The sequence below is a fragment of the Phyllopteryx taeniolatus genome, chromosome 8, assembly GCF_024500385.1.
Source record: "Phyllopteryx taeniolatus isolate TA_2022b chromosome 8, UOR_Ptae_1.2, whole genome shotgun sequence".
Classification (NCBI taxonomy): Eukaryota; Metazoa; Chordata; class Actinopteri; order Syngnathiformes; family Syngnathidae; genus Phyllopteryx; species Phyllopteryx taeniolatus.
Genome location: NC_084509.1, coordinates 8,751,790 through 8,776,270, shown reverse-complemented (window position 1 = coordinate 8,776,270; position 24,481 = coordinate 8,751,790). Strand labels below are relative to the sequence as shown.

Sequence of the window (24,481 nt, the reverse complement as noted above, 5' to 3'; positions counted from 1 at the left end):
AAACAAACAACCATTCGCGCACACATTCACACCTAAGGGCAATTTAGAGTCTTCAATCAACATACCATGCATGTTTTTGGGATGTCCGAGTAAACTGGAGTGCCCGGAGAAATACCCGCGCAGCCACGGGGAGAACATGCAAACTCCACACAGGCACAGTGGGGATTTGAACCCCGGTCCTCAGAACTGTGAGGCAGATGTGCTAACCAGTCGCCTACCGTGCCGCCAAGTTATATATAGCATTGTTAAAATAGTTATTTGGGACTGTTTCATCACGTCAAATGGTTTATATGTGCAAGTTTTACCTTGACTTCCTGTTTTAAGCACCGGAACTCAGCATTTTGGCACGAAAAGTAACTTCACATGGCACTGGTGATTTTTTATTTTATTTTTTTAAATGGATGGAACCAAATGCTATAAACCGTTGATTCCTTTCCTTACCCACCGATGAGATTAAAGGTTAGTGTTTGTGATACTGTGAGACAATGTTAATGTAAATTTTGTCCCAATTCATTGTGATGTAAAGTGAAGTTTTAGCTTAATGTTAACCTTTTTTTTCCTGTCATCTGCGCTTACGTTGGTTTGAAGACTAAAATAAATGCTCAAATCCATCAGTGCAAAATTGCAACCAACCGTTTACCTTGTTAGCGGTCTCAATGCTGGCATAGACGTATTTTATTGTTTCACTCACCCAGAGAGTTGACTTCACTGAAGCTCCGTGCGGTGTAGGCTGAGGCTTGGACACCCGTCAGACGCTACACATCGTGAAAGCCTCCTTTGCACAATATTATCTTATTCCAAGTGTTGCACTGAGGCGACTGGTCATTCATTTTAACAAAGTTAAGACCAGTGATGACGGTAACGCATTGCAAAGTAACGCGTCACTCCAAAAAAAAAAATGCCATTTTGAGTACTTTCCCCAGCAAAGTAGTCCAGACTAGTTACTTCTTCAAACCATCAATAGTTACTTTTGCATCAGTAATTTCTCTCACTAAATACTAATTTGTAGTTAGAGATTTGAATAAAGAGCAGTCAGCCATGCACAAGTATTTAACCAAGACCACTCATATTCTCAACAAATAGAAGAAAGCGATTAGGAAAGTGATTGTTTATTACACAATGCACAGTACCATAAGAGTGCAAAGAAATGCACGATTTCACTGTCGCCACAGTATTTTTGTTATTTTCCTTAGTAAAAAGTGTATTTGATTGTTGTTACTTTTTTATTTACAAATTAAGAATCCAGTTTTACTTGCATGTTACACGTGCAATGCATTGTGGGTTAATTATTCATACTGAGGTGCGCGGTCATAAATCGGTCACGGAAGGTAAGGACTGACTCACTGAAGGACATACAATACTTACCTTAAATAGTATTTACAATAAAAAGTGAGTTTAACATAAAACAGAGTTACACATTTTTGTACTTAATCAAACCACACAATGCAAAACGACATACACACAGCATAAGGAAGCTACTTGCATCCATGGTGTGATAGTTATACCGTGAACCTTTATAACTATCATCATTGGATACTAGAAGACAATACAATACTCAGATGCATATATTTTTTATCCTTCATGAAAACTAATATTGCTGCAGCTTACTGAGTCACTTAGTTGTGAAACTCTTCTCTGTGTATTATATAAAGTACGTCTATATTATACTGTACCTGTATGGGGATTGAAGCATGAAATTATGATGCGCCAACTTCAAAATTCTTTATATCCTTTTTTTTTTTTTTTTTGATGGAAGGGGATCTTCCATCAAAAAAAAATAAAAATTCCATTCTTTTCTAGTGTTTTATGCATAACATGTCAAATGGTGTGACCTGGTTTATGTTTGAAATTTATGCCGTTTGTCGAGTGAAGGCAATAGCCTTTGAACACCAAAACTGCTTGCAGAAAATAGAATTTGAAATCGCCGATGGTGTAATCTAGTTACACCAATTAATATTGAAGTACCTGCCCACTTCGTAGTTGGTACCAACCCACCCAAATCATCTCAACGGCAAGTGAGCAAGCCTCAGCCATATAAATACAGTCTATAGGAGTCTATATACATATGTGTTTTACAAAAATACGTCACTATATTATAATTTTTATTGTAACTGTGGTAGAGGAACTAGCGAAGCTTGCATTCATTATCGCCAGCGATGACTCGTGTAGCAGGTTCAATTCAAATGAATGGGAGTGGATGACGAGCATTACATCCCTCTCTTTTAATTTTCACCCACGTCCCCCTTTCAGATCACAATGCCTATTGGTGGGCCAACAATCCAATGCTTGGTGAATTGTGCTTCACAATGACAGACGCCGAAGAACATGACGTTGCTATGAATGCTTGGCCACGACAAGCTTCTAGATGCCAGTAGATGCCGTGATATGGACCTGTTTTCCATATCTAATTTGAGGAAGATGACCAATCCAATCAGAGCAAAGCTTATTTACATTTCGCATACTAATGAGATAGTCGCCAGGCGTAAGACCAACTAGAATAGATTGAAAAAGGACATTCTGGGCATTTCCAACAGAAATTATCTTACAAACCCGATGAAAGGACATCAAAGATTATAAAAATATATTGTTTCTTTAATGATGCAAGGTGACCTTTAAGTACAACACTGTAGACTGCTACTTTTCTCGTTGGCTCAACTTTTACGCTATCAAAACAATGTGATCCCATAGGTCTGCTAACATTGTGAACTGGGTAACAAGAAATTCTAGATTAGTTAATAACACAAAAAAAATAGTGCTGCAACTAATGATTATTTTAATAATCCATTACTTTGTCGGCGGCACGGTGGACGACTGGTTAGCACATCTGCCTCACAGTTCTGAGGACCAGGGTTCAAATCCCGGCCCCGCTTGTGTGGAGTTTGAATGTTCTCCCCGTGCCTGTGTGGGTTTTCTCCGGGTACTCCGGTTTCCTCCCACATCCCAAAAACATGCGTGGTCGGTTGATTGAAGACTCTAAATTGCCCGTAGGGGTGAATCTGGGCTTGAATGGTTGTTTGTTTATATGTGCCCTGCGATTGGCTGGCGACCAGTTCAGGGTGTACCCCACCTCTCTCCTGAAGATAGCTGGGATAGGCTCCAGCATGCCCGCGACCCTAGTGAGGATAAGTGGTACAGAAAATGGATGGATGGATGGATGGATGGATTACTTTGTCAATTGTTTTTTCGATTGAATTGGATTTTAAAAAATGTTTTAATCCCCATCCCTTTTATAAAAAAAAAAAATTATTATTTGAAATTAAAAGTGCAGAAAAAAGTGCTTTTAGTCTTTTCCAGACTAAAAGCAGATGTTTGCAAATGTCTTATTCCGATTAAATACAAAGATAATCAGTCTGCTTTCATGGAGGACTACAGATATCTGAGAATATTTACTTTTCAGAGCCTGAAATTCTGATGATTTGGGCAATTTTAAGAAAGACAAGGTCTCTAAACGATTAATCGATTATCAAAATAGCTGCCGATTCATTTAAAATACAACAACTTACTTTTATGTATTTTCAGATAAGACTTTTTAACACTAGCTTCTGTTGGGCACAAGACCCAGTGCATTCACTTTGAATCACTCTTCTAGCAATCAACATCAAACAATTCTCTTCAGTCCATGGATAGGGAAAAAAATGATTCTCCAAATCTGCTTCGTCGTTAATGCTTCCTTGTTCACGTTCCCCTATGTTGTTGCTGTCCCTCTTTTTTCCACTTTATCAAACCCCAAGAACTCAATCAATGAATATCTTAACCGCTATTGACTTTACCTCTCTTTTATTTGTCTTTTTACTTTGTGTCATCATCTGCAGAGGTTGAAAAAAGTAACATGCCTATATTTTGACTAAGTCAGCAGTAGAAAGTACACATATCCATTTTCAAATGTAGGGAGGGGGGGGGGGGGGAGTTAAAAGTCCTCAGAAAAATCATTAATCAAGTAAAGTGCAGATACCTTAGGATTCTACTTAATTACAGTAACTACAGTAAAGCATTTGTACTGTTACTTCCCCCCACTGGGCATTTCACACAGTTAAAGTTAGCCATGTTAAACTGATCCTCGAGTGACTTCGCAGCAGGGAGTCAGTGAAGCAGCTCCATGCCTCATCCCGCCAAGGGCTCTCAAAACAAAAAATCAGTCAGAAATATACTCGACTAATGAATTACTTTCCCATATGTCGATAATTAACCCCATTATTGCACCTCACGAGCTAGCAGTATCCCTATCGTTTTGTGCTGTATGACTCATTCCTGTTTAAAATGGTAAAATGTTGACAGCTAACGGAAAATGAATGAGTTTGCATTCAAGCACTTCATGACAGGATGACAGGTGGTTTTATACAATGATTCACAACCAATTTGCTTGTGTGCCATGAGAGATTATGTATCTTTGTTCATCTAACTATGGCTTTGTGTCCAACTCAACGGCCCAGATTTTACAGTAAGTAAATTTGTGAGTAAATTGAGACAAGATTTAATTATTTCGGGATATCTATTTTTTTGTAACATTTTTATTGGGTGGTGCGCAGGTGATTTTGTGTAATGTAATAATGTATATCAATTATTGTTGGGAAACACTGTATAGGCAATACAAGGTATATTTTTGTAAGGTTGGGTCTTGGGGAGGAACCAAATCAGTGGACCAGGTTGGACATGTCAAGCAATGTTAGCACTAGCATCAGTGCTAGCGTCACGCCAAGGCATGTGCTATCATTACAGAATTTTTTTTTAAAAAGCCCCCAAAATATTTTTACCTGTAAAAGGTTATTCTTAGTTCCCTTGTTGTGAGTGTACAACATTGAGTGCAACTGCATGCAGCACAATGTGCTGGCAGCCTTGTACTTTTGGTTTTCTTGCCATCCACACACATGGGATGCGCTGACGACTTTACCCTCCCTAGCTTAGCGTTGCCATAAGCACGCAGCGCAAAAGGGGCGTATCATATCTACCTATTCATATTTGTGGTGACTGATTTGGGTGTAGTCCTTGTAACCAACTCTGTCACTCACTAACGTGATTAGACTAGAGGGATAATTAATAATAAATGAATCCATTAATCTTAATTTATTTATTTTTGCATATTTTTTAATGTTGACTGTTCAGATCTTCCGTTTCCATCCATAATTGAGTAGAACAAAATCTATCAGGAGGAGTTTTCTGTACCACAACAAACTACTTGATCTGGTGTTAGATTTGATTGTAGCATCGTTAGTCGGGTTGGGCATTGAGAATTGAGAACCGATTGGAATCGGGACAAGCGTTCTGATTCTCCCGCACTCGTTCAAATAAAAAAATGTTGGTTCCCAGTTTCTATGCCTACAGTCCACCGACCCCGAAGAAGAAGCGGCGAAAACCTATGAAGAAGAACGCGCACAAAGACGTGCTTGTGCCCAGCGGCGCCGAACTAAAGTGTGTCTTAACTTTGTTAAAATTAATGACCAGTTGCCTCAGTGCAACACTTGGAATAAGATTATATTGTGCAAAGGAGGCTTTCACGATGTGTAGCGTTTGACGCACTCCGAGCCTCAGCCTACACCGCACGGAGCTTCAGTCAAGTCAACTCTCAGTCAACTGGGTGAGTGAAACAACAAAATACATCTATGGCAACATTGAGACCGCTAACAAGGTAAACTGTTGGTTGCACTTTTGCACTGATGGTTTTTAGCGTTTATTTTAGTCTTGAAAACAATGTAAGCGGCGATAGAAAAAAAAGCTTAACATTGAGCTAAAACTTCACCGTAGCAACTTTACATCACAATGAATTGGGACAAAATTCACATAAATGTAATGTAATGTAATCGGGAAAGTAATCAGCGTTTTATAGCATTTGGTTCCATCCATTAAAAAATAAAAAGTAAAAATCACAGGTGCTATGTGAAGTTACTTTTCGTGTCAAAATGCTGAGTTCCGGTGCCTACCCTTCAAAATAAAAGGCTACAAGCTTAAAACAGGAAGTCAAGTTAAAACTTGCACGTATAAACCATTTAACGTGATGAAACAGTCCCAAATAACTGTTTTAACAATGCTATATTTAACTTTTAACTTGGACACCAGTTATTTAAACCATGCAAACCTTTTTGATCCAGCCCCTAAAAGAACCGGAATCGAAGTAAGGAACCAGAATCGGAACCAGAATCGCTCAAATTCAAACGATGCCCAACCCTAATGGATAGTGTTGGACAAATCTTTCATGATTATTTTGGGTGGATGAAAGAACCTTTATCAGAAGGTACTGAACTTCTGTTTCATAACAGAACAATGCTGCCCAGGAGTTGTGACATAGCTGATTTCTTCATGGATGTAATGCAACTTCCTATGGCTGCTGTCGTGTTGGTCCTCTTTAGACAGCAAATTGCTGAGACTTAACGAACAGCGCATCTGCTGGTTGCAGTCGAGCAGTGCACTCCGTTTTGCCTCAGTTTGTCAAAGACACGATTACTAAACAACAAATTTCACACCATCGGCAAACTTCTAAATAATCCATCCATCCATCCATCCATCCATTTACTGAGCCGCTTCTCCTCACTAGGGTCAATCATTTAATTACAATACCGATAATCTAATATCTGCATCTTTTCTCCAACTGGAATAGCTTAAGTGATGGAGACCTTGTTTGTCCTGAGAGAGTTCTGACAGTCAATGGGCAGTTCCAATGCTGCTTACCAAATGTTGTATATTGTGTGCACCACGTGGGGAGCAAATAAATTATCCATCTGCAGGCTCATTAGCTTGAGGCTCTTCCCAAGTCAACAAAGTCAGTGCAATAAGAACATCCGTAATTAGTATAATGGAAACACTTTTCGAAAAACAGTAAACAGTATCTGGGGTGAGGAAGACATTGCACTCTTCCTCACTCACTTTTGTTTTTGTAAAACTCCACTTTTCAATTCCAAGCCATCGCCAGCATCTCTGGCAACAAAACTGGCCCATTTTCATTCCGTTCCAGTTGATCCAGAACATACAAAAGTTCTGGAAGAAAAAATTTAAATACGAACTCAAAAGTGATAGAAGTATCAAATCGTTGGCGAGGTCCACGGGACCAATTCAATTTGATAGTTGACAAAGGCGACAACTTCATTACGCAGCTTCGTTGGCCCAAACACTGGACATTTCTTTCTAAAGTCAAATGTGCAGTTAAGTAAATGACCTGTGGCTGCTCCAGTTTGTGAAGGCAGACAGTTGCTTTGCTGGTGTCTTGCCCCCAAAGAAACAATGTGTTAACGTCAAAGAGTAAAGGTTTTTGGTAATCTGTGGCTCCTCCACCTGCGTCTTTTTGCTTTTTGTCAAAATACGTTTTGCTGTATTTTGTCGCTATGTGATGAAAACACGACAACACGCTTCATGATCATTTTGACACATATTTCTCTGTGTACTCCTGCATGTACTATTATAAAGTGTTTTTTTTGGGAGTCACAAGCAGTCGTTTTATTTGTTTTATTTATTTTTTGCTTTATGATACCAGCCAAAATTTGAATGACGAGCGAGTCTCAGATGTGCAGACGCTCGAGTGATGTGGAAAAAGAGGAAAGTGAAAGTCGCCAATGCACTGTCAGTTGTTTATTGAAGGGGAAAGTCAAATAACAAATGGGAAATGAAAACACTCGCAGGGAGCATAGAGCAAACCTCACAATGAACGAAACACGTGGCAAACGGCCATTCCGAGCTGGAGTCAAAGCTCCTGACATTGCTCACTAAGTCACGCCTCGTAAAGACACATCAACAGATGAATACTACAGTGTGTATTAGTGTTTACATTCTCTGTACTAAATTGAAACAAATTGTGATCTTAATACCAAGGTACAGTGTTCCCTCGTTTATGGCGGGGGGTACGTTCCAAAAATAACCCGCGCTAGGTGAAATCCGCGAAGTCAGAAACTTTATTTTTTACAATTATTATACTACGTGTTTTAAGGCTGTAAACCTCGCCATTAACATTTTCTCACATTTCTTTCTTGTTTAAACACGCTCAAAGTTCAAACCTTTGTAAGAAAAATAAGTAAATTATTATTATTATAATTATTATTATTGTTGTTGTTGTATTGTATAATGAAACAAAGGGCAAAACCTGTTTTAAAGCCCAAACATTTGTTTTAGAAATAAAAATGTAAACATTTTCTGACGAATAAAGAAATAACAAATTTAATTTTAATGAACAACGTATGAGGTTGGAAAGAAATTATTAATTGTGACCCGCGCGTATTTCATGCTTCCTCTGACCGTCTCTCTTGGTCCTGACGCCGCTTTGCTGTACCATCCTTTTCCACTGTCGTTTCCCGAGAGAAGAACATAGTTATAGGTAGTTGTTGCCCCTCTTTTTTCTTCTGGGCGAGAAGATTCTTCAGACATGCCACCTTCGATTATATTTAAGAACTTTAACGAACGAAACTCAAAGGGTCCCATTCTTGCGCAGCTCCAACGGTACCCGCAGAGGCGATCTCTCCGTACAGAGAAACACTTTTAAGTCCAAAGCGTTTCTGAAATTTGTCAAACCAGCCCTTGCTGGCATTAAATGAGCTTACTGGGCCTACTGGGTGAGCAGCAGCACTCATCGATGGCCTGGGCTCCGCATCATCCTCCTCCTCACTGTCTACAAAGCTTTCATAAAGCTTTTTAGCTTTAGTGCGGCTAACGTTTGTATCCAGCGAAATGTTCTTTTTTCTGCAGTCACTAATCCACAACGATCAAGCTGGTTCCTTCCTTACGATGGTCTTGTTGCGGACAGTTACAACCCTTTTTGCATGCTTATTGAAACGTATTGCTGCTGTCGTCCTTATGTTCCTTTCCTCCTTTTTAATGTAACGCACCGAAGATTCATTGATTCCGAAATGGCGCCCTACAGCCGCGTAACTTCTACATTCATTTATCATGTCCAGAAGTCTCAGTTTTTCTGCGATAGTTAGCAACATCCTTTGCCTTTTGGGTGCGACCGCAGGTGCCCTTGTTAGTGCAGCACGTTTCGTCGACATTGTTGGTTTTGTCTGGGAGAAAACTCGCAAACAGGAGGCACTTTAGAGTCACAGTGCTAGCAATCAAACACTAATGTAAATTTAGCAAGCCGAACGCATTCTGTGCTGTACAGGAGACATGGCACGGAGGAGATGGATTCAAATTGGTCTACAGTACCAATAGCCAATCAGGACGCAGAATACAATGCTGGTTTGTACGCTGTAAAAAACAGAATGCAGAATTGCACTGTAAAAAAATACGCGAAGTCAATTAGGACACAATGCGGGTTCATACGCTGTAAAAAACCGCATGCAAAATTGCACTGTAAAAAAACTACTGTACACACCAAACAGTGATTTTTGGTGTACTACACCCCCTAGTTATGATATCACATTTATATTGGGAATTTCTATTTGCCACTAGATCAGTCCTGCAAAACAAATTTAACTTATAAACACTCCTCCATTGTCTTTTTATGGAATACTCAATAAATACTCAGTTTAAAATAATTTTAAAAATAAACAGCTGAAATTTATATCCTCTGTTAGACACCACAGACGCAGAAATAGTGGTATAATTCCGCTTTAACATTTCAAAACATAAAGCGTACAATGGTGGACACTGAAACAGTAGATGTATGTTTCTGGTACAGAATCTATCCCTTTGTAATGTGTTTCAATTAAATATGTGTTCATTGCTGACAAACACTACATGCATACATAAAATATATTTGTTAGGTTGCATTACTTAAAACGGACCATCTAACTTCCATCTTGTTGGACATGGAGTTTAAACTAAATATTAAACCATCTTGAAATTTTCAGATAAAGAAATCTAGTGCACATTTGTGCTGCTTAAAATATTAATATCACACGACTGCTCCAGTATCATCACCATTTTCTCTGGAACGTGCAAACGCACTCTTACAGTAAAGGGACAGATGGATGCTTTAGTAGACGTAATTGTGAAAAGTATATATAAATCTTCAGGGGAAATGGCGGATGAAGAAATCTCCATGGTAATCACAAAAGCTACATTTATTGGCACTTAGCGGGAAGTGAAAAGCTGAACACTAGGGATGAAATGCACCATTTACTCCAACAACTGTAAAGTTAATTCTTCTTCTTCTGGAAAAAGAAATGCTCCCTGTTCTTGTCTGTTTTAATTAGGCTTGCTATCATGCTAAAAAGGCAAGAACCTTCGACTTGGCCTTCATTGTAACCATGGCGAAGACCAAAACACCCTGCCACTGATTTCTCTGTGTGTTCGTCCTGTGAGTCAGTGACAGCTCAAACAAGATATTTCGTGCTTTACAGCCGCTCGTCTCTCAAAGTTAATGACGCGGAAAATCTGGATGTCTTTAAAAGCCAACGGAGCCGTTATACAAATCTTCTCTTTCCCCGACAACGCCATCAGCACATTGACGGGATGACATGAGGAGTCACTAGCCTATTACTTTCATGTTCAAACTGTTAACTTTATTGCAACACGTTCCAAAAAAGCTGGGACAGGGTCATGTTTACCACTGTGTTACATCACCTTTTCTTTTAACAACATTCAATAAACGTTTGGGAACCGAGGACACTAATTGTTGAAGCTTTGTAGGTGGAAATCCTTCCCATTCTTGCTTGATGTATAGCTTCAGCTGTTCAACAGTCCGGTGTCTCCGTTGTTGTATTTTACGCTTCATAATGCGCCACACATTTTCAATGGGAGACAGTTCTGGACTGCAGGCAGGCCAGTCTAGTCTCTTTTACTACGAAGCCACGCACGCTGTTGTAACACGTGCAGAATGTGGTTTGGCATTGTCTTGCTGAAATAAGCAGGGGCATCCATGAAAAAGACGTTGCTTGGATGGCAGCATATGTTTCTCCAAAACCTGTATGTACCTTTCAGCATTAACGGTGCCTTCACAGATATGTAAATTACCCATGCCATTGGCACTAAAACAGCCCCATACCATCACAGATACTGGGTTTTAAACTTTGCGTCCATCTTAGATGAGCTCGGGCTCAGAGAAGCCGGCCGCGTTTCTGGGTGTCGATAAATGGCTTATGCTTTGCATAGTAGCGTTTCAAGTTGCACTTACGGATGTAGCGCCGAACTGTATTTACTGATATTGGTTTTCTGAAGTGTCCCTGAGCCCACGTGGTGATATCCTTTACACATTGATGTCGGTTTTTGATGGAGTGCCGCCTGAGGGTTCGAAAGTCACGGGCATTCAATGTTGGTTTTCGGCCTTGCCGCTTACATGCAGTGATTTCTCCAGATTCGCTGAACCTTTTGATGATATTATGGACCGTAGATGATGAAATCCCGAAATTCCTTGCAATTGTACGTTGAGGAAAATTGTCCTTAAACTGTTTGACTAGTTTCTCACGCACTTGTTCACAAAGAGGTGAACCTCGCCCCCTCTTTGCTTGTGAATGACTGAGCAATTCAGGGAAGCTCCTTTTATACCCAATCATGGCACCCACCTGTTCCCAATTGGCCTGTGCACCTGTGGGATGTTCCAAACAGGTGTTTGATGAGCATTCCTCAACTTTCTCAGTCTTTTTTGCCACCTGTCCCAGGTTTTTTGGAACGTGTTGCAGCCATAAAATTCTAAGTTAATGATTATTTGCTAAAAACAATAAAGTTATTAGTTTGAACATTAAATATCTTGTCTTTGTAGTGTATTCAATTAAATATAGGTTGAACATGATTTGCAAATCATTGTATTCTGTTTTTATTTATGTTTAACACAACGTCCCAACTTCATTGGAATTGGGGTTGTAGGATTTTCCTCTGCGGGCGTACAGTTCGTGTGTGTTGAGTCATTCCAGGTGTCTCTTTTGCAGTACAGGTTATGAAGGTCCCCTCATACGAGGTACTAAGGCTTACACATTTCAAACACATGCATGTTCGGTACACGGAAGACTCTAAGGGCCTGATTTACTCAGGCAAAAATGGGTGCAAACTTGATTGTGAATGCCGACAGATGTGGACGACAATCTAATAACCGGGCACACTTACGATTGTCTGCCAATGGACAAAATTGACACCCAAGTCAATTTGCGCATTTCTACCTGAACCTGCGAAATACTGAGTGGACCACGTGCAAACAGATCAATTCAGCAAGCGCAATGTTATTCATCAAAACGGAGCCGAATGGCAAAGGAAAGTACGTCATTAAATACCACATTTAAAAGGCAGGTGAAAACCGGTACCCAGGGTTGGGCATCATTTGAATTTGAGCGATTCCGGTTCCGATTCCTTATTTAGATTCCGGTTCCAAACAATTCTCGATTCCGATTCTTTTAGGGGGCTGGGTCAAAAATGTTTGCATGGTTTAAATAAAGGGCGTCCGAATTATGAACATCAATTTTACTTAGCAGCCCGCGGCGTAGACTAAAATGAGCATTTGACTCGGGGTTCTTTATAACCAGTATCAATATCAAACCTATGAACTAAAAGGCAATGTGTGTGGAACTCACCCAATTGACTTAATATTCATTAATTAATGTTTCAGCTAAAAGTTAAATATAGCATTGTTAAAATAGTTATTGGGGACTGTTTCATGACGTCAAATTGTTTATATGTGCAAATTTTAATTGGACTTCCTGTTTTAAGCTTGTAGCCTTTTATTTTGAAGGGTACGCCCCTGAACTCAGCATTTTGACACGAAAAGTAACTTCACATCGCACCGGTGATTTTTATTTTTTAATGGATGGAACCAAATGCTATAAAACGCTGATTACTTTCCCGATTACATTACATTACGTTTATGTGAATTTTGTCCCAATTCATTGTGATGTAAAGTTGCTACGTCGAAGTTTTAGCTCAATGTTAAGCATTTTTTCTATCGGCGCTTACGTTGGTTTGAAGAATAAAATAAATGCTAAAAACCAGCAGTACAAAAGTCCAATGAACCGTTTACCTTGTTAGCTTTTCTCCATGTTGCTTTCTCCAACATATGTTATTGTTTCACTCACCCAGTTGACTGAGAGTTGACTTCACTGAAGCTCCGCGCAGTGTAGGCTGAGGCTTGGAGCGCGTCAGACGCCACGCATCGTGAAGGCCTCCTTTGCACAGTATAAGTTTAAGTTGCACTGAGCCGACTCTTCAGTAAGTTTAGCAAAGACACACTTTTATTTTCCGCCGTTGGGCACAAGTCCGCGGCTTGTTCGGGGTGGGCGGCCTGTAGGCATCCGGTAGAACCGGAACGTTAGTCCCGGTTCCAATGGGTTCTCAATTTTCGATGCCCAACCCACCGGTACCGCTGTGTGTAACGATGACTGCAGTGGTGAGGAGGAGGCAAAATGAGAGGTGACAGGGAGAACAGAGCTTTTCCAATCATTTAAACATTTTCGAATGAAATTATGGATATTCTGAAGCCCGTGGATATGAGTCCATGAGTTTGTGCTGTTTGACAAAAACTGTGTGAAGATGTTGTCTGCTGGTTAGCTTCTCAAGCTAGCCGTCAGTGCATCTTGTAGATTTTGGCTGCATATTCTACTGTTGTGAGCACCTAGCATCAAAGGATTAACTGTGAGTGTGTGCTTTAGGCAACACTTATTTTGAGAGGAATACGGTGCTAAAACAAGAGGAATACTGGACATAACCGTGAAGTTAGCTTTTGCCCAGTTTTAGAGAGCATTTTAACTCATTCACTGCCAGCCTTCCCAGTTAACATGGATATTTGACTTCTAAAGCCGTCAGTGGCAGTGAATGTGTTAAGTGTCATTATAGTTGGGGATGATCGCCATTAGTTGCATTTGTTCAGTTAGCACTGTTGGTACTTTTATTTTGGTTGGGGACCAAATTTTACATGCGCTGGGGACTGTATCTGCCCACTTTTTATGAATAAAAAGACTTTGGTTTGGATTGTTTGTGAATGATGTGCATTTGAGTCCATCCATTAGAGCTTTTGGATGAAAAAAAACCCTTGGTGATGATGTAGACTGCCCTGTTGGCTTATCATGGTAGCCGGCAACTGATTAGCTCCCATATTACTTGTCACTTGTGATCAGCAAAACATTTTTACGTGTGTGATATAGTTCAATGATTGACATTAAGGGAGTGCTTAAAAATGTTTTGTTTTCAACAGATCATCACCGAACGAGTAACTTCTGCTTTTACGTGTAAGTGTGTTACTTAAATCTTTGCCTTTAGCGTTAATAAAGGTTTTACAATGGCGACAGTTTGTACTCCGGAAAGAATTTTTACGAATTATTGAACTCACTGGGCAATGTAGTTCGACAAATCTCACAGAAATTATTGTGGTTGAACTTGGCAGTACCACTATACATCTTCGTGACTTAAAGTTAAGACTGTAATTGAAGGTGAAAAGTGAACATTTCAGAAAATAGCCCTTGTTCGCCGAAGCATGTGGTCAATGGCTGGTGTACACGACTTACCTCGCTAAGCTGGCTTATACTTTAGCTCATAGCACTCCTAAGCTTCTTAAGGAGTAAGCTCTAACTGAGCTAATTATTCACGGACAGCCTCCATCGAAAGGGAAAAAAAGCCAAGCAAGAGCACCTCCATCGTGAAACTCTCTCCAACTCTTTAATTACCTATTTCACAAGCCATGAAGGCAAGACTATCCATGCTTTTCTTGTGCCATAAATGATGCTGTTCTCTCTTAAATGCTTATTACTCTGACAGTTTCGTCAGGCATTTGTGTCATTTTGATTCCATGTTGCCTCACTAAGCTTTGATATCCTGATATTTTTAATGAGAGTGGAAGTCAGCGACACTTGATTTTGTTTCTATTCTCTTATTCTAGGGCAGACAGCTTTTGTTTCGCACACTTAAAAGCTGACTTGTTCTGTTAATTGCTATTCATCTCAATATGGCCTTTCCCATGCGGGTTTGTCAGTTTCCTTTTCCCTCTGAAGCAAAGACAGTTTGTTTGTGCATCACCTTTTCCACACAACAAGGAAATTTGGAAGGTTTTACACCAAAAGTAAGATCAATTAGATGTAAAAGGGCTTGCTATGACTCACATCAAATTAATTAATAGTAATAGTCCAAAACAGATAAAACAAGGGAAAGGAAAATTTAGAGTGCAGCAGCAATGAGGACAGAAATATGAATAGTCCCAAATTTGATTTAGTAACAAGGTAAAGGCAATCTCAAAGGTTTTTATCATTGACTTGCACATTTTTGCAAGTTTTCTTTCCTTTAAAGTGTTCCCAAGGTGCTTTCCTGTTGTGCTGGAAAGTCACGAAGAATTAGTTATTGATGAATCGTGTCTTAAGGAAACAAGGCTTAATAGTGTGCAGTACTGCAACCAGTAGAGGCACTGTTGATTAAGTCTCAACTACTTTGTAGTCTAAAAAAGAATATATGACATCAGAGATGGGAAGTTGAGCTACGTCTGCCAAGATCTCCGGCCAGCTTTATTCTGATCAATATGACGAAACTGGAGTTCAGAATATTTAGAGGATGATTCCCCCATTTAATAAAATGATTGGCAGTGTCAACCACTACACAACAATTGGCTCCTCATTCTAATCCCTGACCCAAAAACTGATTTAATAGTCCACTGTTAAGGTACTGACCTGCTTCTAAAAGTCTCAAAATGAATGAATTCCATCCATCTTCTGAGCCGCTTCTCCTCACTAGGGTCGCGGGCGTGCTGGAGCCTATCCCAGCTGTCATCGGGCAGGAGGCGGGGTACACCCTGAACTGGTTGCCAGCCAATCGCAGGGCACACAGAAACAAACAACCATTCACACTCACAGTCATGCCTACGGGTAATTTAGAGTCTCCAATTAATGCATGTTTTGGGGATGTGGGAGAAAACCGGAGTGCCCGGAGAAAACCCACGCAGGCACGGGGAGAACATGCAAACTCCACACAGGTGGGTCCGGGGATTGAACCCGGGTCCTCAGAACTGTGAGGCTGACGCTCTAACCAGTCGGCCACCGTGCCGCCTTGAATGAATTCTACCTGTAAAATTCAAAGGTTCTACTTTCATTTCAAAATCGGGAAAAAGACAAATGTTGACCACTCAGAACCCTCACTCAAAAAGCAATAAATAGCTTTCAGACAGCTAAAATCAGCAGCAAGTTCAAAGCAGTGAGGTTAACTCAATACCTTGTCCACACTGTAGGTGTGAATGTAAGTGTGAATGGTTGATCCCGCGATAGGCTGGTGACCAGTCCAGGGTCTACCCCGCCTCCCAGTTCACCCACAAACCTAATGAGGACAAACTCTATAGAAAATGATCGAATGAATGTAAGTTCATGTTCATTTGTTCTTTCAGTAATGTAATTTGTAAAACACACATCCATCCATCCATCCATCCATCCATCCTTTTTCCGTACTGCTTATCCTGACTAGGGTCGCCTATCCCAGCTATCATCAGGCAGGAGGCGGGGTACACCCTGAACTGGTCGCCACCCAATCGCAGGGCACATATTAACAAACAACCATTCGCACTCACATTCACACCTACGGGCAATTTAGAGTCTTCAGTCAACCTAACACACATGTTTTTGGGATGTGGGAGGAAACCGAAGTAGCCCACGCAGGCACGGGGAGAACATGCAAACTCCAAACGGGCGGGCCCGGGATTTGAACACCGGTCCTCAGAACTGTGAGGCGGATGTGCTAACCAGTCGCACACCGTGACCCCTTTTCTTTTCTTTTTTTTGCCTGTAGAGCGGATCAGAGAAGCCAAAGGACCATCTCTCAGAGACAGTAACTATGGTAGTAACAATAATTAAAATTCTAAACAGTAATACTCAACATTTTAAATTGATGGCTTTGTCATTAAACTGTTTCCTCCCTCCTGACAACACTGTCATCGGCCACATGCACCACTCAATAGTTATCGGAATGTCTTTTCTTTCGTGATGGGATCGACAAAATGGTGATATGACAATATTTGAGGCTTATTTAAAGATTATTTAAAAAGATTGTGACACACAATAAAAACACAAATTCCTTCACCCCATGGGGGTAGTAGCACTGCTGGTTGGGAACCTCGAGATTAAAGAACGAATCAAAATCAGTGCTGCGACTGATAGTGCTCAAAATCAATATGCTTCTAAGCTGAATACTGTAGCACCCCAAAGTTTGTAGACGGCTGAGAACTTTAAGTGCACAAACCTCAGTGGATGTTAAGAGAGTTTATTTGATGCACAAATCCGAAACGGAGGATACCACTCGGGGCGTTTTAGCAACTGCGCTTTGCTTGTGTTTGCATGGAGTTGCCCACACACTCTTTGTCAGATGCAAACTTATTGCACCTGCAGCCAATTGTGTTGGAGCCTGTGACGTTTGCTTGGACCAAAATGACAGCACTGTGGGCTCCTCTGCCATATGTTGGGCCAGCGATTAGACCAGACCCATGCTGGGAGAAACACTATCCCTCAAGTCAAACACCGATGTGGCATCTGCTTGGGATGAGGAATCGTTTACATCTTTCCCTACATTATCCTTTATCGAATTCAAGAAGAGTTTATTTAACGGCCGCTTGTGGCCAACACATTAAAAAATCATGACAAAGTTTAAAGAAGCTTTCTTGGAAGGAAAAAAAAAAAAAACTTTGTTGGGAATCTTCTAAGAAGGCTCAGGAACTTATTTTAGGGCTGAAGTAGGGAGAAGAAATAGATGAGTAGCATTTGACAGAGTACCCCTGCTGGGTATTTAAAAAAAAAAAAAAAAAAAAAAAAAGAAAAGAAAAGGAAGATCACAATTACACAGCAGCCACATACTCCAGCCGAGACACCGCCACGCCACAAACGAGTTCGCGGGGTGTTTTGCTGCCATGGCACCACATCAAATAGCAGTGATGTCTAAAAGCCTGCACAGAAAAGACAAGTACACAGAGCCACAAGACCACGCGGATGCTTTTTGGACTTAATTCCATCAGACAGACGGACTCTAACGCGATCAGAGCGGAAGGAAAAATCCACTCAGTTCACATCCTTCCATTAAAAGAGCATTTGTTGTTTCAGTACAATGTAGCTGCAATACCCCGCACAAGACATCGCTAAATATCGCCATGCATTACTCCCGGCTTTTGTGCTGATGTGATGGCGGCAACAACAACAGGGAGTAGGTTTGCTCCCCTAAGGCTGGATTGACAAAGCATTTCTCAGTACCAAATCCCAATTCAGTACCCCATTTGTATATTTTCTTATAGATGATGTATTTGTATATTATTGTATATTTATGTGCCTTTGTCTTTCACGCAGAACCCATCAGTAGTAATTGTTTTTTTAGATATTAAAAACTTGCCTGACAATCACTCTTGGGGTGGAAGAAGTGAGTATAAGGTGTTAAATTTCACACCCCTGTCCCAAGATTGCAGAATTCCCTCACCGCCTCGCAATGTTCCAAGCGTCCCTGCCTGAAGCGTCTTTTTCAAACAGTGATCCCCCAAAATAGCCATATCAGAGCTGTAACAGTACCCAACAAAGGCACAAGTATTGTTGCAACTTTCACATATCATCTCGTAATCAGATAATTAGAGTGCAACTGCTTTCAACACAACAGGGTGAGAGAAGCGCATCTGAAATGTCACTTGAAGCATGTAGTCGAATGTCCAGAGGAAACACGACGTAGACCATAATGCGTGACTGTCTAATAAGATGAAAGGAGACAAGTGATTGCCAGCTGCCGCATGCTGTCTCCTCCCCCAAAAAGCGAGTGACACCACTGCAGCTGTAAAGACAATATTCCATCCCATGATTAATTTGACACTGAGGCGGGAACAATCCATATTTCAGACACACCGGCAGGTGACAGGACTGTTCACCAACGCCTGTAACGTAATCACACCGCACAGCTGGAATGACAGAGCCGCGCAACAATCTCCCGATTAGAATAAAAGGGTTATTAAAAGCACCATGTTGTCAAAATCAAGACACAACGGAAGAAGCACTTAGCTGCTGAGCGTCTTATCGCAGTCACTCAATCAACTTGTCCTCCCCCAACTGCGGATCAAACAAGGGAATCCATCTGCTATTACCACACTAACGCCCCATGCGCTCTCAACCGGAAGAGTTCGCCGACGTTATCGCCATTTCATCCCTCTGCCGGAGCTTTATTTCCTCAGAGAGGTGCGCTCGCCAACTGCCACCTAATCACCTGGCAAAACACTAACTCACTGAAAAAGGTGGAAAAGTCACATTTGGTGACATGTGGACATGCATCACTTTAGCAATTAAGATACCTACTCTCTATTAATGTTGTATAAAAGCTGCAAGCCCATACTTCTTTGTTACTTCATCACTTGTATGTAGAAATGTGGATAAATCTGTGTTGCCTTTGGGTGGGATGATGAATAAGCAGACAGCAAATCTCTCCTGAGGCAGCCTAGTTTCCACATTTTGCCTTAAAACAAGGATTTTACAGGATTAAATTTGCTAACGATTAGAGTGGCTAAATGATCCATCATCTGTGGACCAATCATTTACGGCAAAAACTGTCATGTGCGGTAGCCAATTAAATGTTGACAGATATCTTATTGTTACTCACCTCTTCTTTCTTCTTTTCCTTTCGGCTTGTCCCGTTAGGGGTCGCCACAGCGCGTCATTGTCATTGACAGTGCCACTGTCTCTAATCCATACATCATGGCTGGCCTCACCACTGTTTTATAAACTTTGCCCTTCATCCTAGCAGAGACTCTTCTGTCACATAACACACCTGACACCTTCCTCCACCCGTTCCAACCTGCTTGGACCCGTTTCTTCACTTCCTGACCACACTCACCATTGCTCTGGACGGTTGACCCCAAGTATTTAAAGTCCTCTACCTTTGCCATCTCTTCTCCCTGTAGCCTCATTCTTCCCCCACCACCCCTCTCATTCATGCACATATATTCTGTTTTACTTCGGCTAATCTTCATTCCTCTTCTTTCCAGTGCATGCCTCCATCTTTCTAACTGTTCCTCCAGCTGCTCCCTGCTTTCACTGCAGATCACAATGTCATCTGCAAACATCATGGTCCACGGGGATTCCAGTCTAACCTCATCTGTCAGCCTATCCATCACCACTGCAAAAAGGAAGGGGCTCAGGGCTGATCCCTGATGCAGTCCCACGTCCACCTTAAATTCTTCTGTCACACCGACAGCACACCTCACCGCTGTTCTGCTACCCTCGTACATGTCCTGTATTATTCTAACATACTTCTCTGCCACTCCAGACTTCCGCATGCAGTACCACAGTTCCTCTCTGGGTCATAGGCTTTCTCTAGATCTACAAAGACACAATGTAGCTCCTTCTGACCTTCTCTGTACTTTTCCATCAACATCCTCAAGGCAAAAATTGCATCTGTGGTACTCTTTCTAGGCATGAAACCATACTGTTGCTCGCAAATACTCACTTCTGTCCTGAGTCTAGCCTCCACTACTCTTTCCCATAACTTCATTGTGTGGCTCATCATCTTTATTCCTCTATAGTTGCCACAGCTCTGCACATCACCTTTGTTCTTAAAAATGGGCACCAGTAAACTTTTCCTCCATTCCTCAGGCATCTTCTCACGCACTAGAATTCTATTGAACAAGCTGGTCAAAAACTCCACAGCCACCTCTCCTAGATTCTTCCATACCTCCACAGGAATGTCATCAGGACCAACTGCCTTTCCATTTTTCATTCTCTTTAATGCCTTTCTAACTTCCCCCTTACTAATCATTGCCACTTCCTGGTCCACCACACTTGCCTCTTCTACTCTCCCTTCTCTATCATTTTCCTCATTCATCAACTCCTCGAAGTATTTTTTCCATCTAGCTAGCACACTGCTGGCACCAGTCAACATATTTCCATCTCTATCCTTAATCACCCTAACCTGCTGCACATCCTTCCCATCTCTATCCCTCTGTCTGGCCAGCCTGTATAGATCCTTTTCTCCTTCTTTAGTGTCCAACCTGCCATACATGTTTTGCCTTTGCCACCCCTACCTTTGCCCTGTGTCGCATCTCAATGTATTCCTTTCGCCTCTCCTCGGTCCTCTCAGTGTCCCACTTCTTCTTAGCTAACCGTTTTCCTTGTATGATTTCCTGTACTGTGAGGTTCCACCACCAAGTCTCCTTCTCTCCTTTCCTGCCAGAAGATACACCAAGTACTCTCCTGCCTGCCTTTCTGATCACCTTGGCTGCAGTGGTCCAGTCTTCTGGAAGCTCCTCCCGTCCACCGAGAGCCTGTCTCACCTCTTCCCGAAAAGCTGCACAACACTCGTCCTGTCTCAGCTTCCACCACATGGTTCTCTTCTCTGCCTTTGTCTTCCTAATTTTCCTCCCCACCACCAGAGTCATCTTACACACCACCATCCTATGCTGTCTAGCCACACTCTCCCCTACCACTACCTTACAGTTGGTAACCTCCTTCAGATTACATCGTCTGCACAAGATGTAATCCAACTGTGTGCTTCTACCTCCGCTCTTGTAGGTCACCCTATGTTCGTGCCTCTTCTGGAAAAAGGTGTTCACTACAGCCATTTGCATCCTTGTTGAAAAGTCTACCACCATCTGTCCCTCCAAATTCCTTTCCTGGATGCCGTACTTACCCATCACTTCTTCATCACCCCTATTACCTTCACCAACATGTCCATTACAATCTGCACCAATTACGACTCTCTCTCTGTCTGGGATGCTCAGAACTACATCATCTAGCTCCTTCCAGAATTTCTCTTTCACCTCTAGGTCACATCCTACCTGTGGGGCATAGCCACTAATCACATTACACATAACACCCTCAATTTCAAATTTCAGCCTCATCACTCGATCTGATACTCTTTTCACCTCCAAGACATTCTTAGCCAACTCTTCTTTTAAAATAACCCCGACTCCATTTCTCTTCCCATCTACACCATGGTAAAATAATTTAAACCCTGCCCCTAAACTTCTAGCCTTACTGCCTTTCCACCTGGTCTCCTGGACACACAATATATCAACCTTTCTCCTAATCATCATGTCAACCAACTCCCGAGATTTTCCTGTCATAGTCCCAACATTCAAAGTCCCCACATTCAGTTCTAGGCTCTGTGTTTTCCTCTTCTCTTTCTGCCGAAGAACCCGCTTTCCACCTCTTCTTCTTCTTCTTCCTCTTTGACTTCGACTTCGACCCACAGTAGCTGAATTTCCAACAGCGCCCTGCAGGTTGACGGCAGGTTATTGTTACTCACCTATTATTTTCAAATAGTGGCTGGAAGCATCATCCGCTAAAGACAAATAAACGCTCAATCCCTCAAATAGACACTTCCCTTTTCCCATGATTAAAGCAAAAAAATGTGAATTGTGCATTACACATACATTTTACACTTTTCTGGGCACTCAAAGACGCTTTACAACTTCACGCATTATTCATTCACTCCTCAGTCACAACCTGGTGGTAATAAATTAATTGTGTAGCCACTGCAGTCTGATGGAAGCATGGCTCCCATTCTGCGCCTATGGCGCCTCCAACCAACACCCAACATCCAACCGCATTCACTCGTAGGCAATGTGGGTTAAGAGTCTTGTCCAGGGACACAACGATGACGTGCTCGGGCGAGGATACGAACTGACCTCTGCACCACAAAGCCTACAACCAGTCTACTGTAGTACCTTTATGACCATTGTGGTTATCAATGACTTTGATCAAGTGTGTCCAAATATTGTCTTCCAAGGGCTGCATACAGAAACACTGAAGGATGAACTTTGATATTCTTCACCTGATATTTGTAGACATGTCCCAACCAGGTTACAAGTAACATTATTGACCCCATGGCCTGACACCTATGACCTAAATGAGAAAAAGTGTTAAACGGTCCCCTTCCAAAAAAAAAATTATTTTATTTTTCATAATCTTTGATGTCCTTGATGTCCTAGGGTTTGAAAGATAATTTGGGTTGGAAATGCCCGGAATGTCCTTTTTCAAGCTATTCTCGTTGTTTTTGTTGCACCTGGCAGTTGAAACGGTCGGATTTCTCATTAATAAGCGGCATGCAAAATAGTTTCGCTCTGATTGGATCGCTTACCTTCCCCAATTTAAATTTGGAAAAGTGCTTGTCTCTGATTGGCAAGCATTCATAGCAACTAATAGGGAACGTGATCTGAAAGAGGACGTGGGTGAGAATTAAAAGAGAGGCATAGTTCGAGATTACACTTGTCATCCGCTCCCAGTCATTCAAATTGTACCTACCGCGACAATCATTGCTGGCGACAATGAATGCAAGCTTTGCTATTTCATCCACCACAGTTATATAGAAATACAGTATAGCTAAGAATTGTTGTAAAACAAAACATATTTAGACAAAACTACATCAGATGGTCGGCAATTTCGAATCCACCCATTTTGCAAGCCTTAAGGCTTCTTTATACTCGCGCGGGCGGTGACCGCGCTAACATCACTGCGGGTATCCTGCACGCAGTTTGCCTTTATACTCGAGCGCAACCCACGCGCGCTGTTTTCAAAATGTGCTGCAGTTCTCCTCCAAATCGGGTGTCGCTATGGCTGGTATTGGCTTAAGACACCACAGGGTGGAGTTTCCTCTGCATTTTATGGCCATTTCCGGTAGCCGTTTTTACTTTCCTTTCCGGAACAAGGAACAAAGCAACAACAATGGTGACTGTGGAACAGTGTCTGCAAGAACAAATGGACCTAGATGACCAGATGGCACGTTTAATTATACTGCAAAATCGATCAAGAAGGCGGCTGTGGCGGTGGTATGTGGAACCAAGGGGAAAGCTTAGTACGTCATCACAGCATGTAACTAAAAGGGACCAATCACGAGAGATGATCTCTGTGGCTTTCTGCACACGGCGACAATTTGTGCCGTGTGCACGTCAAGTGCCAAATAGGGGCCGCGCGGCCCAATGCATCGGTCACGTGATGCAATGCGGGCATTGTCAGCCGCGCAAGCATGGGAGTATAAAGAGGCCTTTATGCCGTTTAGTGCCTTTTGCATTCCATCGACAAACTACATACTGTAGATCAACCTAAAACAATGTCACAGACTCATTTTGATCTATGTCATGCATAAAACAGTGGAGAAAAATATATTTTGATGGAAGGGGACCCTAAACACAACATCTTTTGTATAACTGGATCACCCTCAAACAAATGCTGTTTTGCACAGAATTAAGCATTGTCGTCCTTAGAACATGCTACATTCCTCTCACTGAGCCAGGAAAAAAACATCAACTTCCAGGCAGACATAATTAGAGCTACTTAATGCCCTCTTAATTAGCATCACACTCCGCTCCGCTGCATGATCCTACGTGTTCAAATTTGCATACATGAAGATTTTCTAATTGCTGGAATGAAAAGAAGTCAACATTGTATTGCCAGAAGAACTAGTGAAGTAAGTTTCAGCAGGGAAATCACAAAATAAGAATTTCATCAACTTCTCATTATCTTGACTTTCGTTGAAAAAAGCAATTCCCATCACTTTGATTTTGGGAGGAGGCAAGATGAACATTGTTTTTGGATGTAAAACTGTGAGTGAGTAGGAGTGCTTTGATATTTTCCGGTGGGAGAGAGGTGCACCAGTTCTCCTGGAATACCTACTGTACTACACAGCACTCGTAGCATGAAACCCAACCCCCACCACCATCACC

At 41.6% G+C, this 24,481-nt stretch overlaps 1 protein-coding gene across 8 annotated transcripts in view; it reads right to left on the bottom strand.

The window, feature by feature from the left end:
• The window catches only part of lrfn1 (leucine rich repeat and fibronectin type III domain containing 1), a 210,368-nt gene that overhangs the window by 151,835 nt on the left and 34,052 nt on the right, over positions 1-24,481 (bottom strand). Inside the window, exon 1 of one of the 8 annotated variants that reach the window (XM_061782666.1) lies at positions 19,423-19,864. The exons of the other annotated variants lie outside the window; for them this stretch is intronic. The gene's annotated coding sequence lies outside the window, so the exon portion shown is untranslated. Of the gene's footprint in view, positions 1-19,422; positions 19,865-24,481 lie in introns of those variants that run through there. 8 annotated transcript variants of the gene reach the window in all.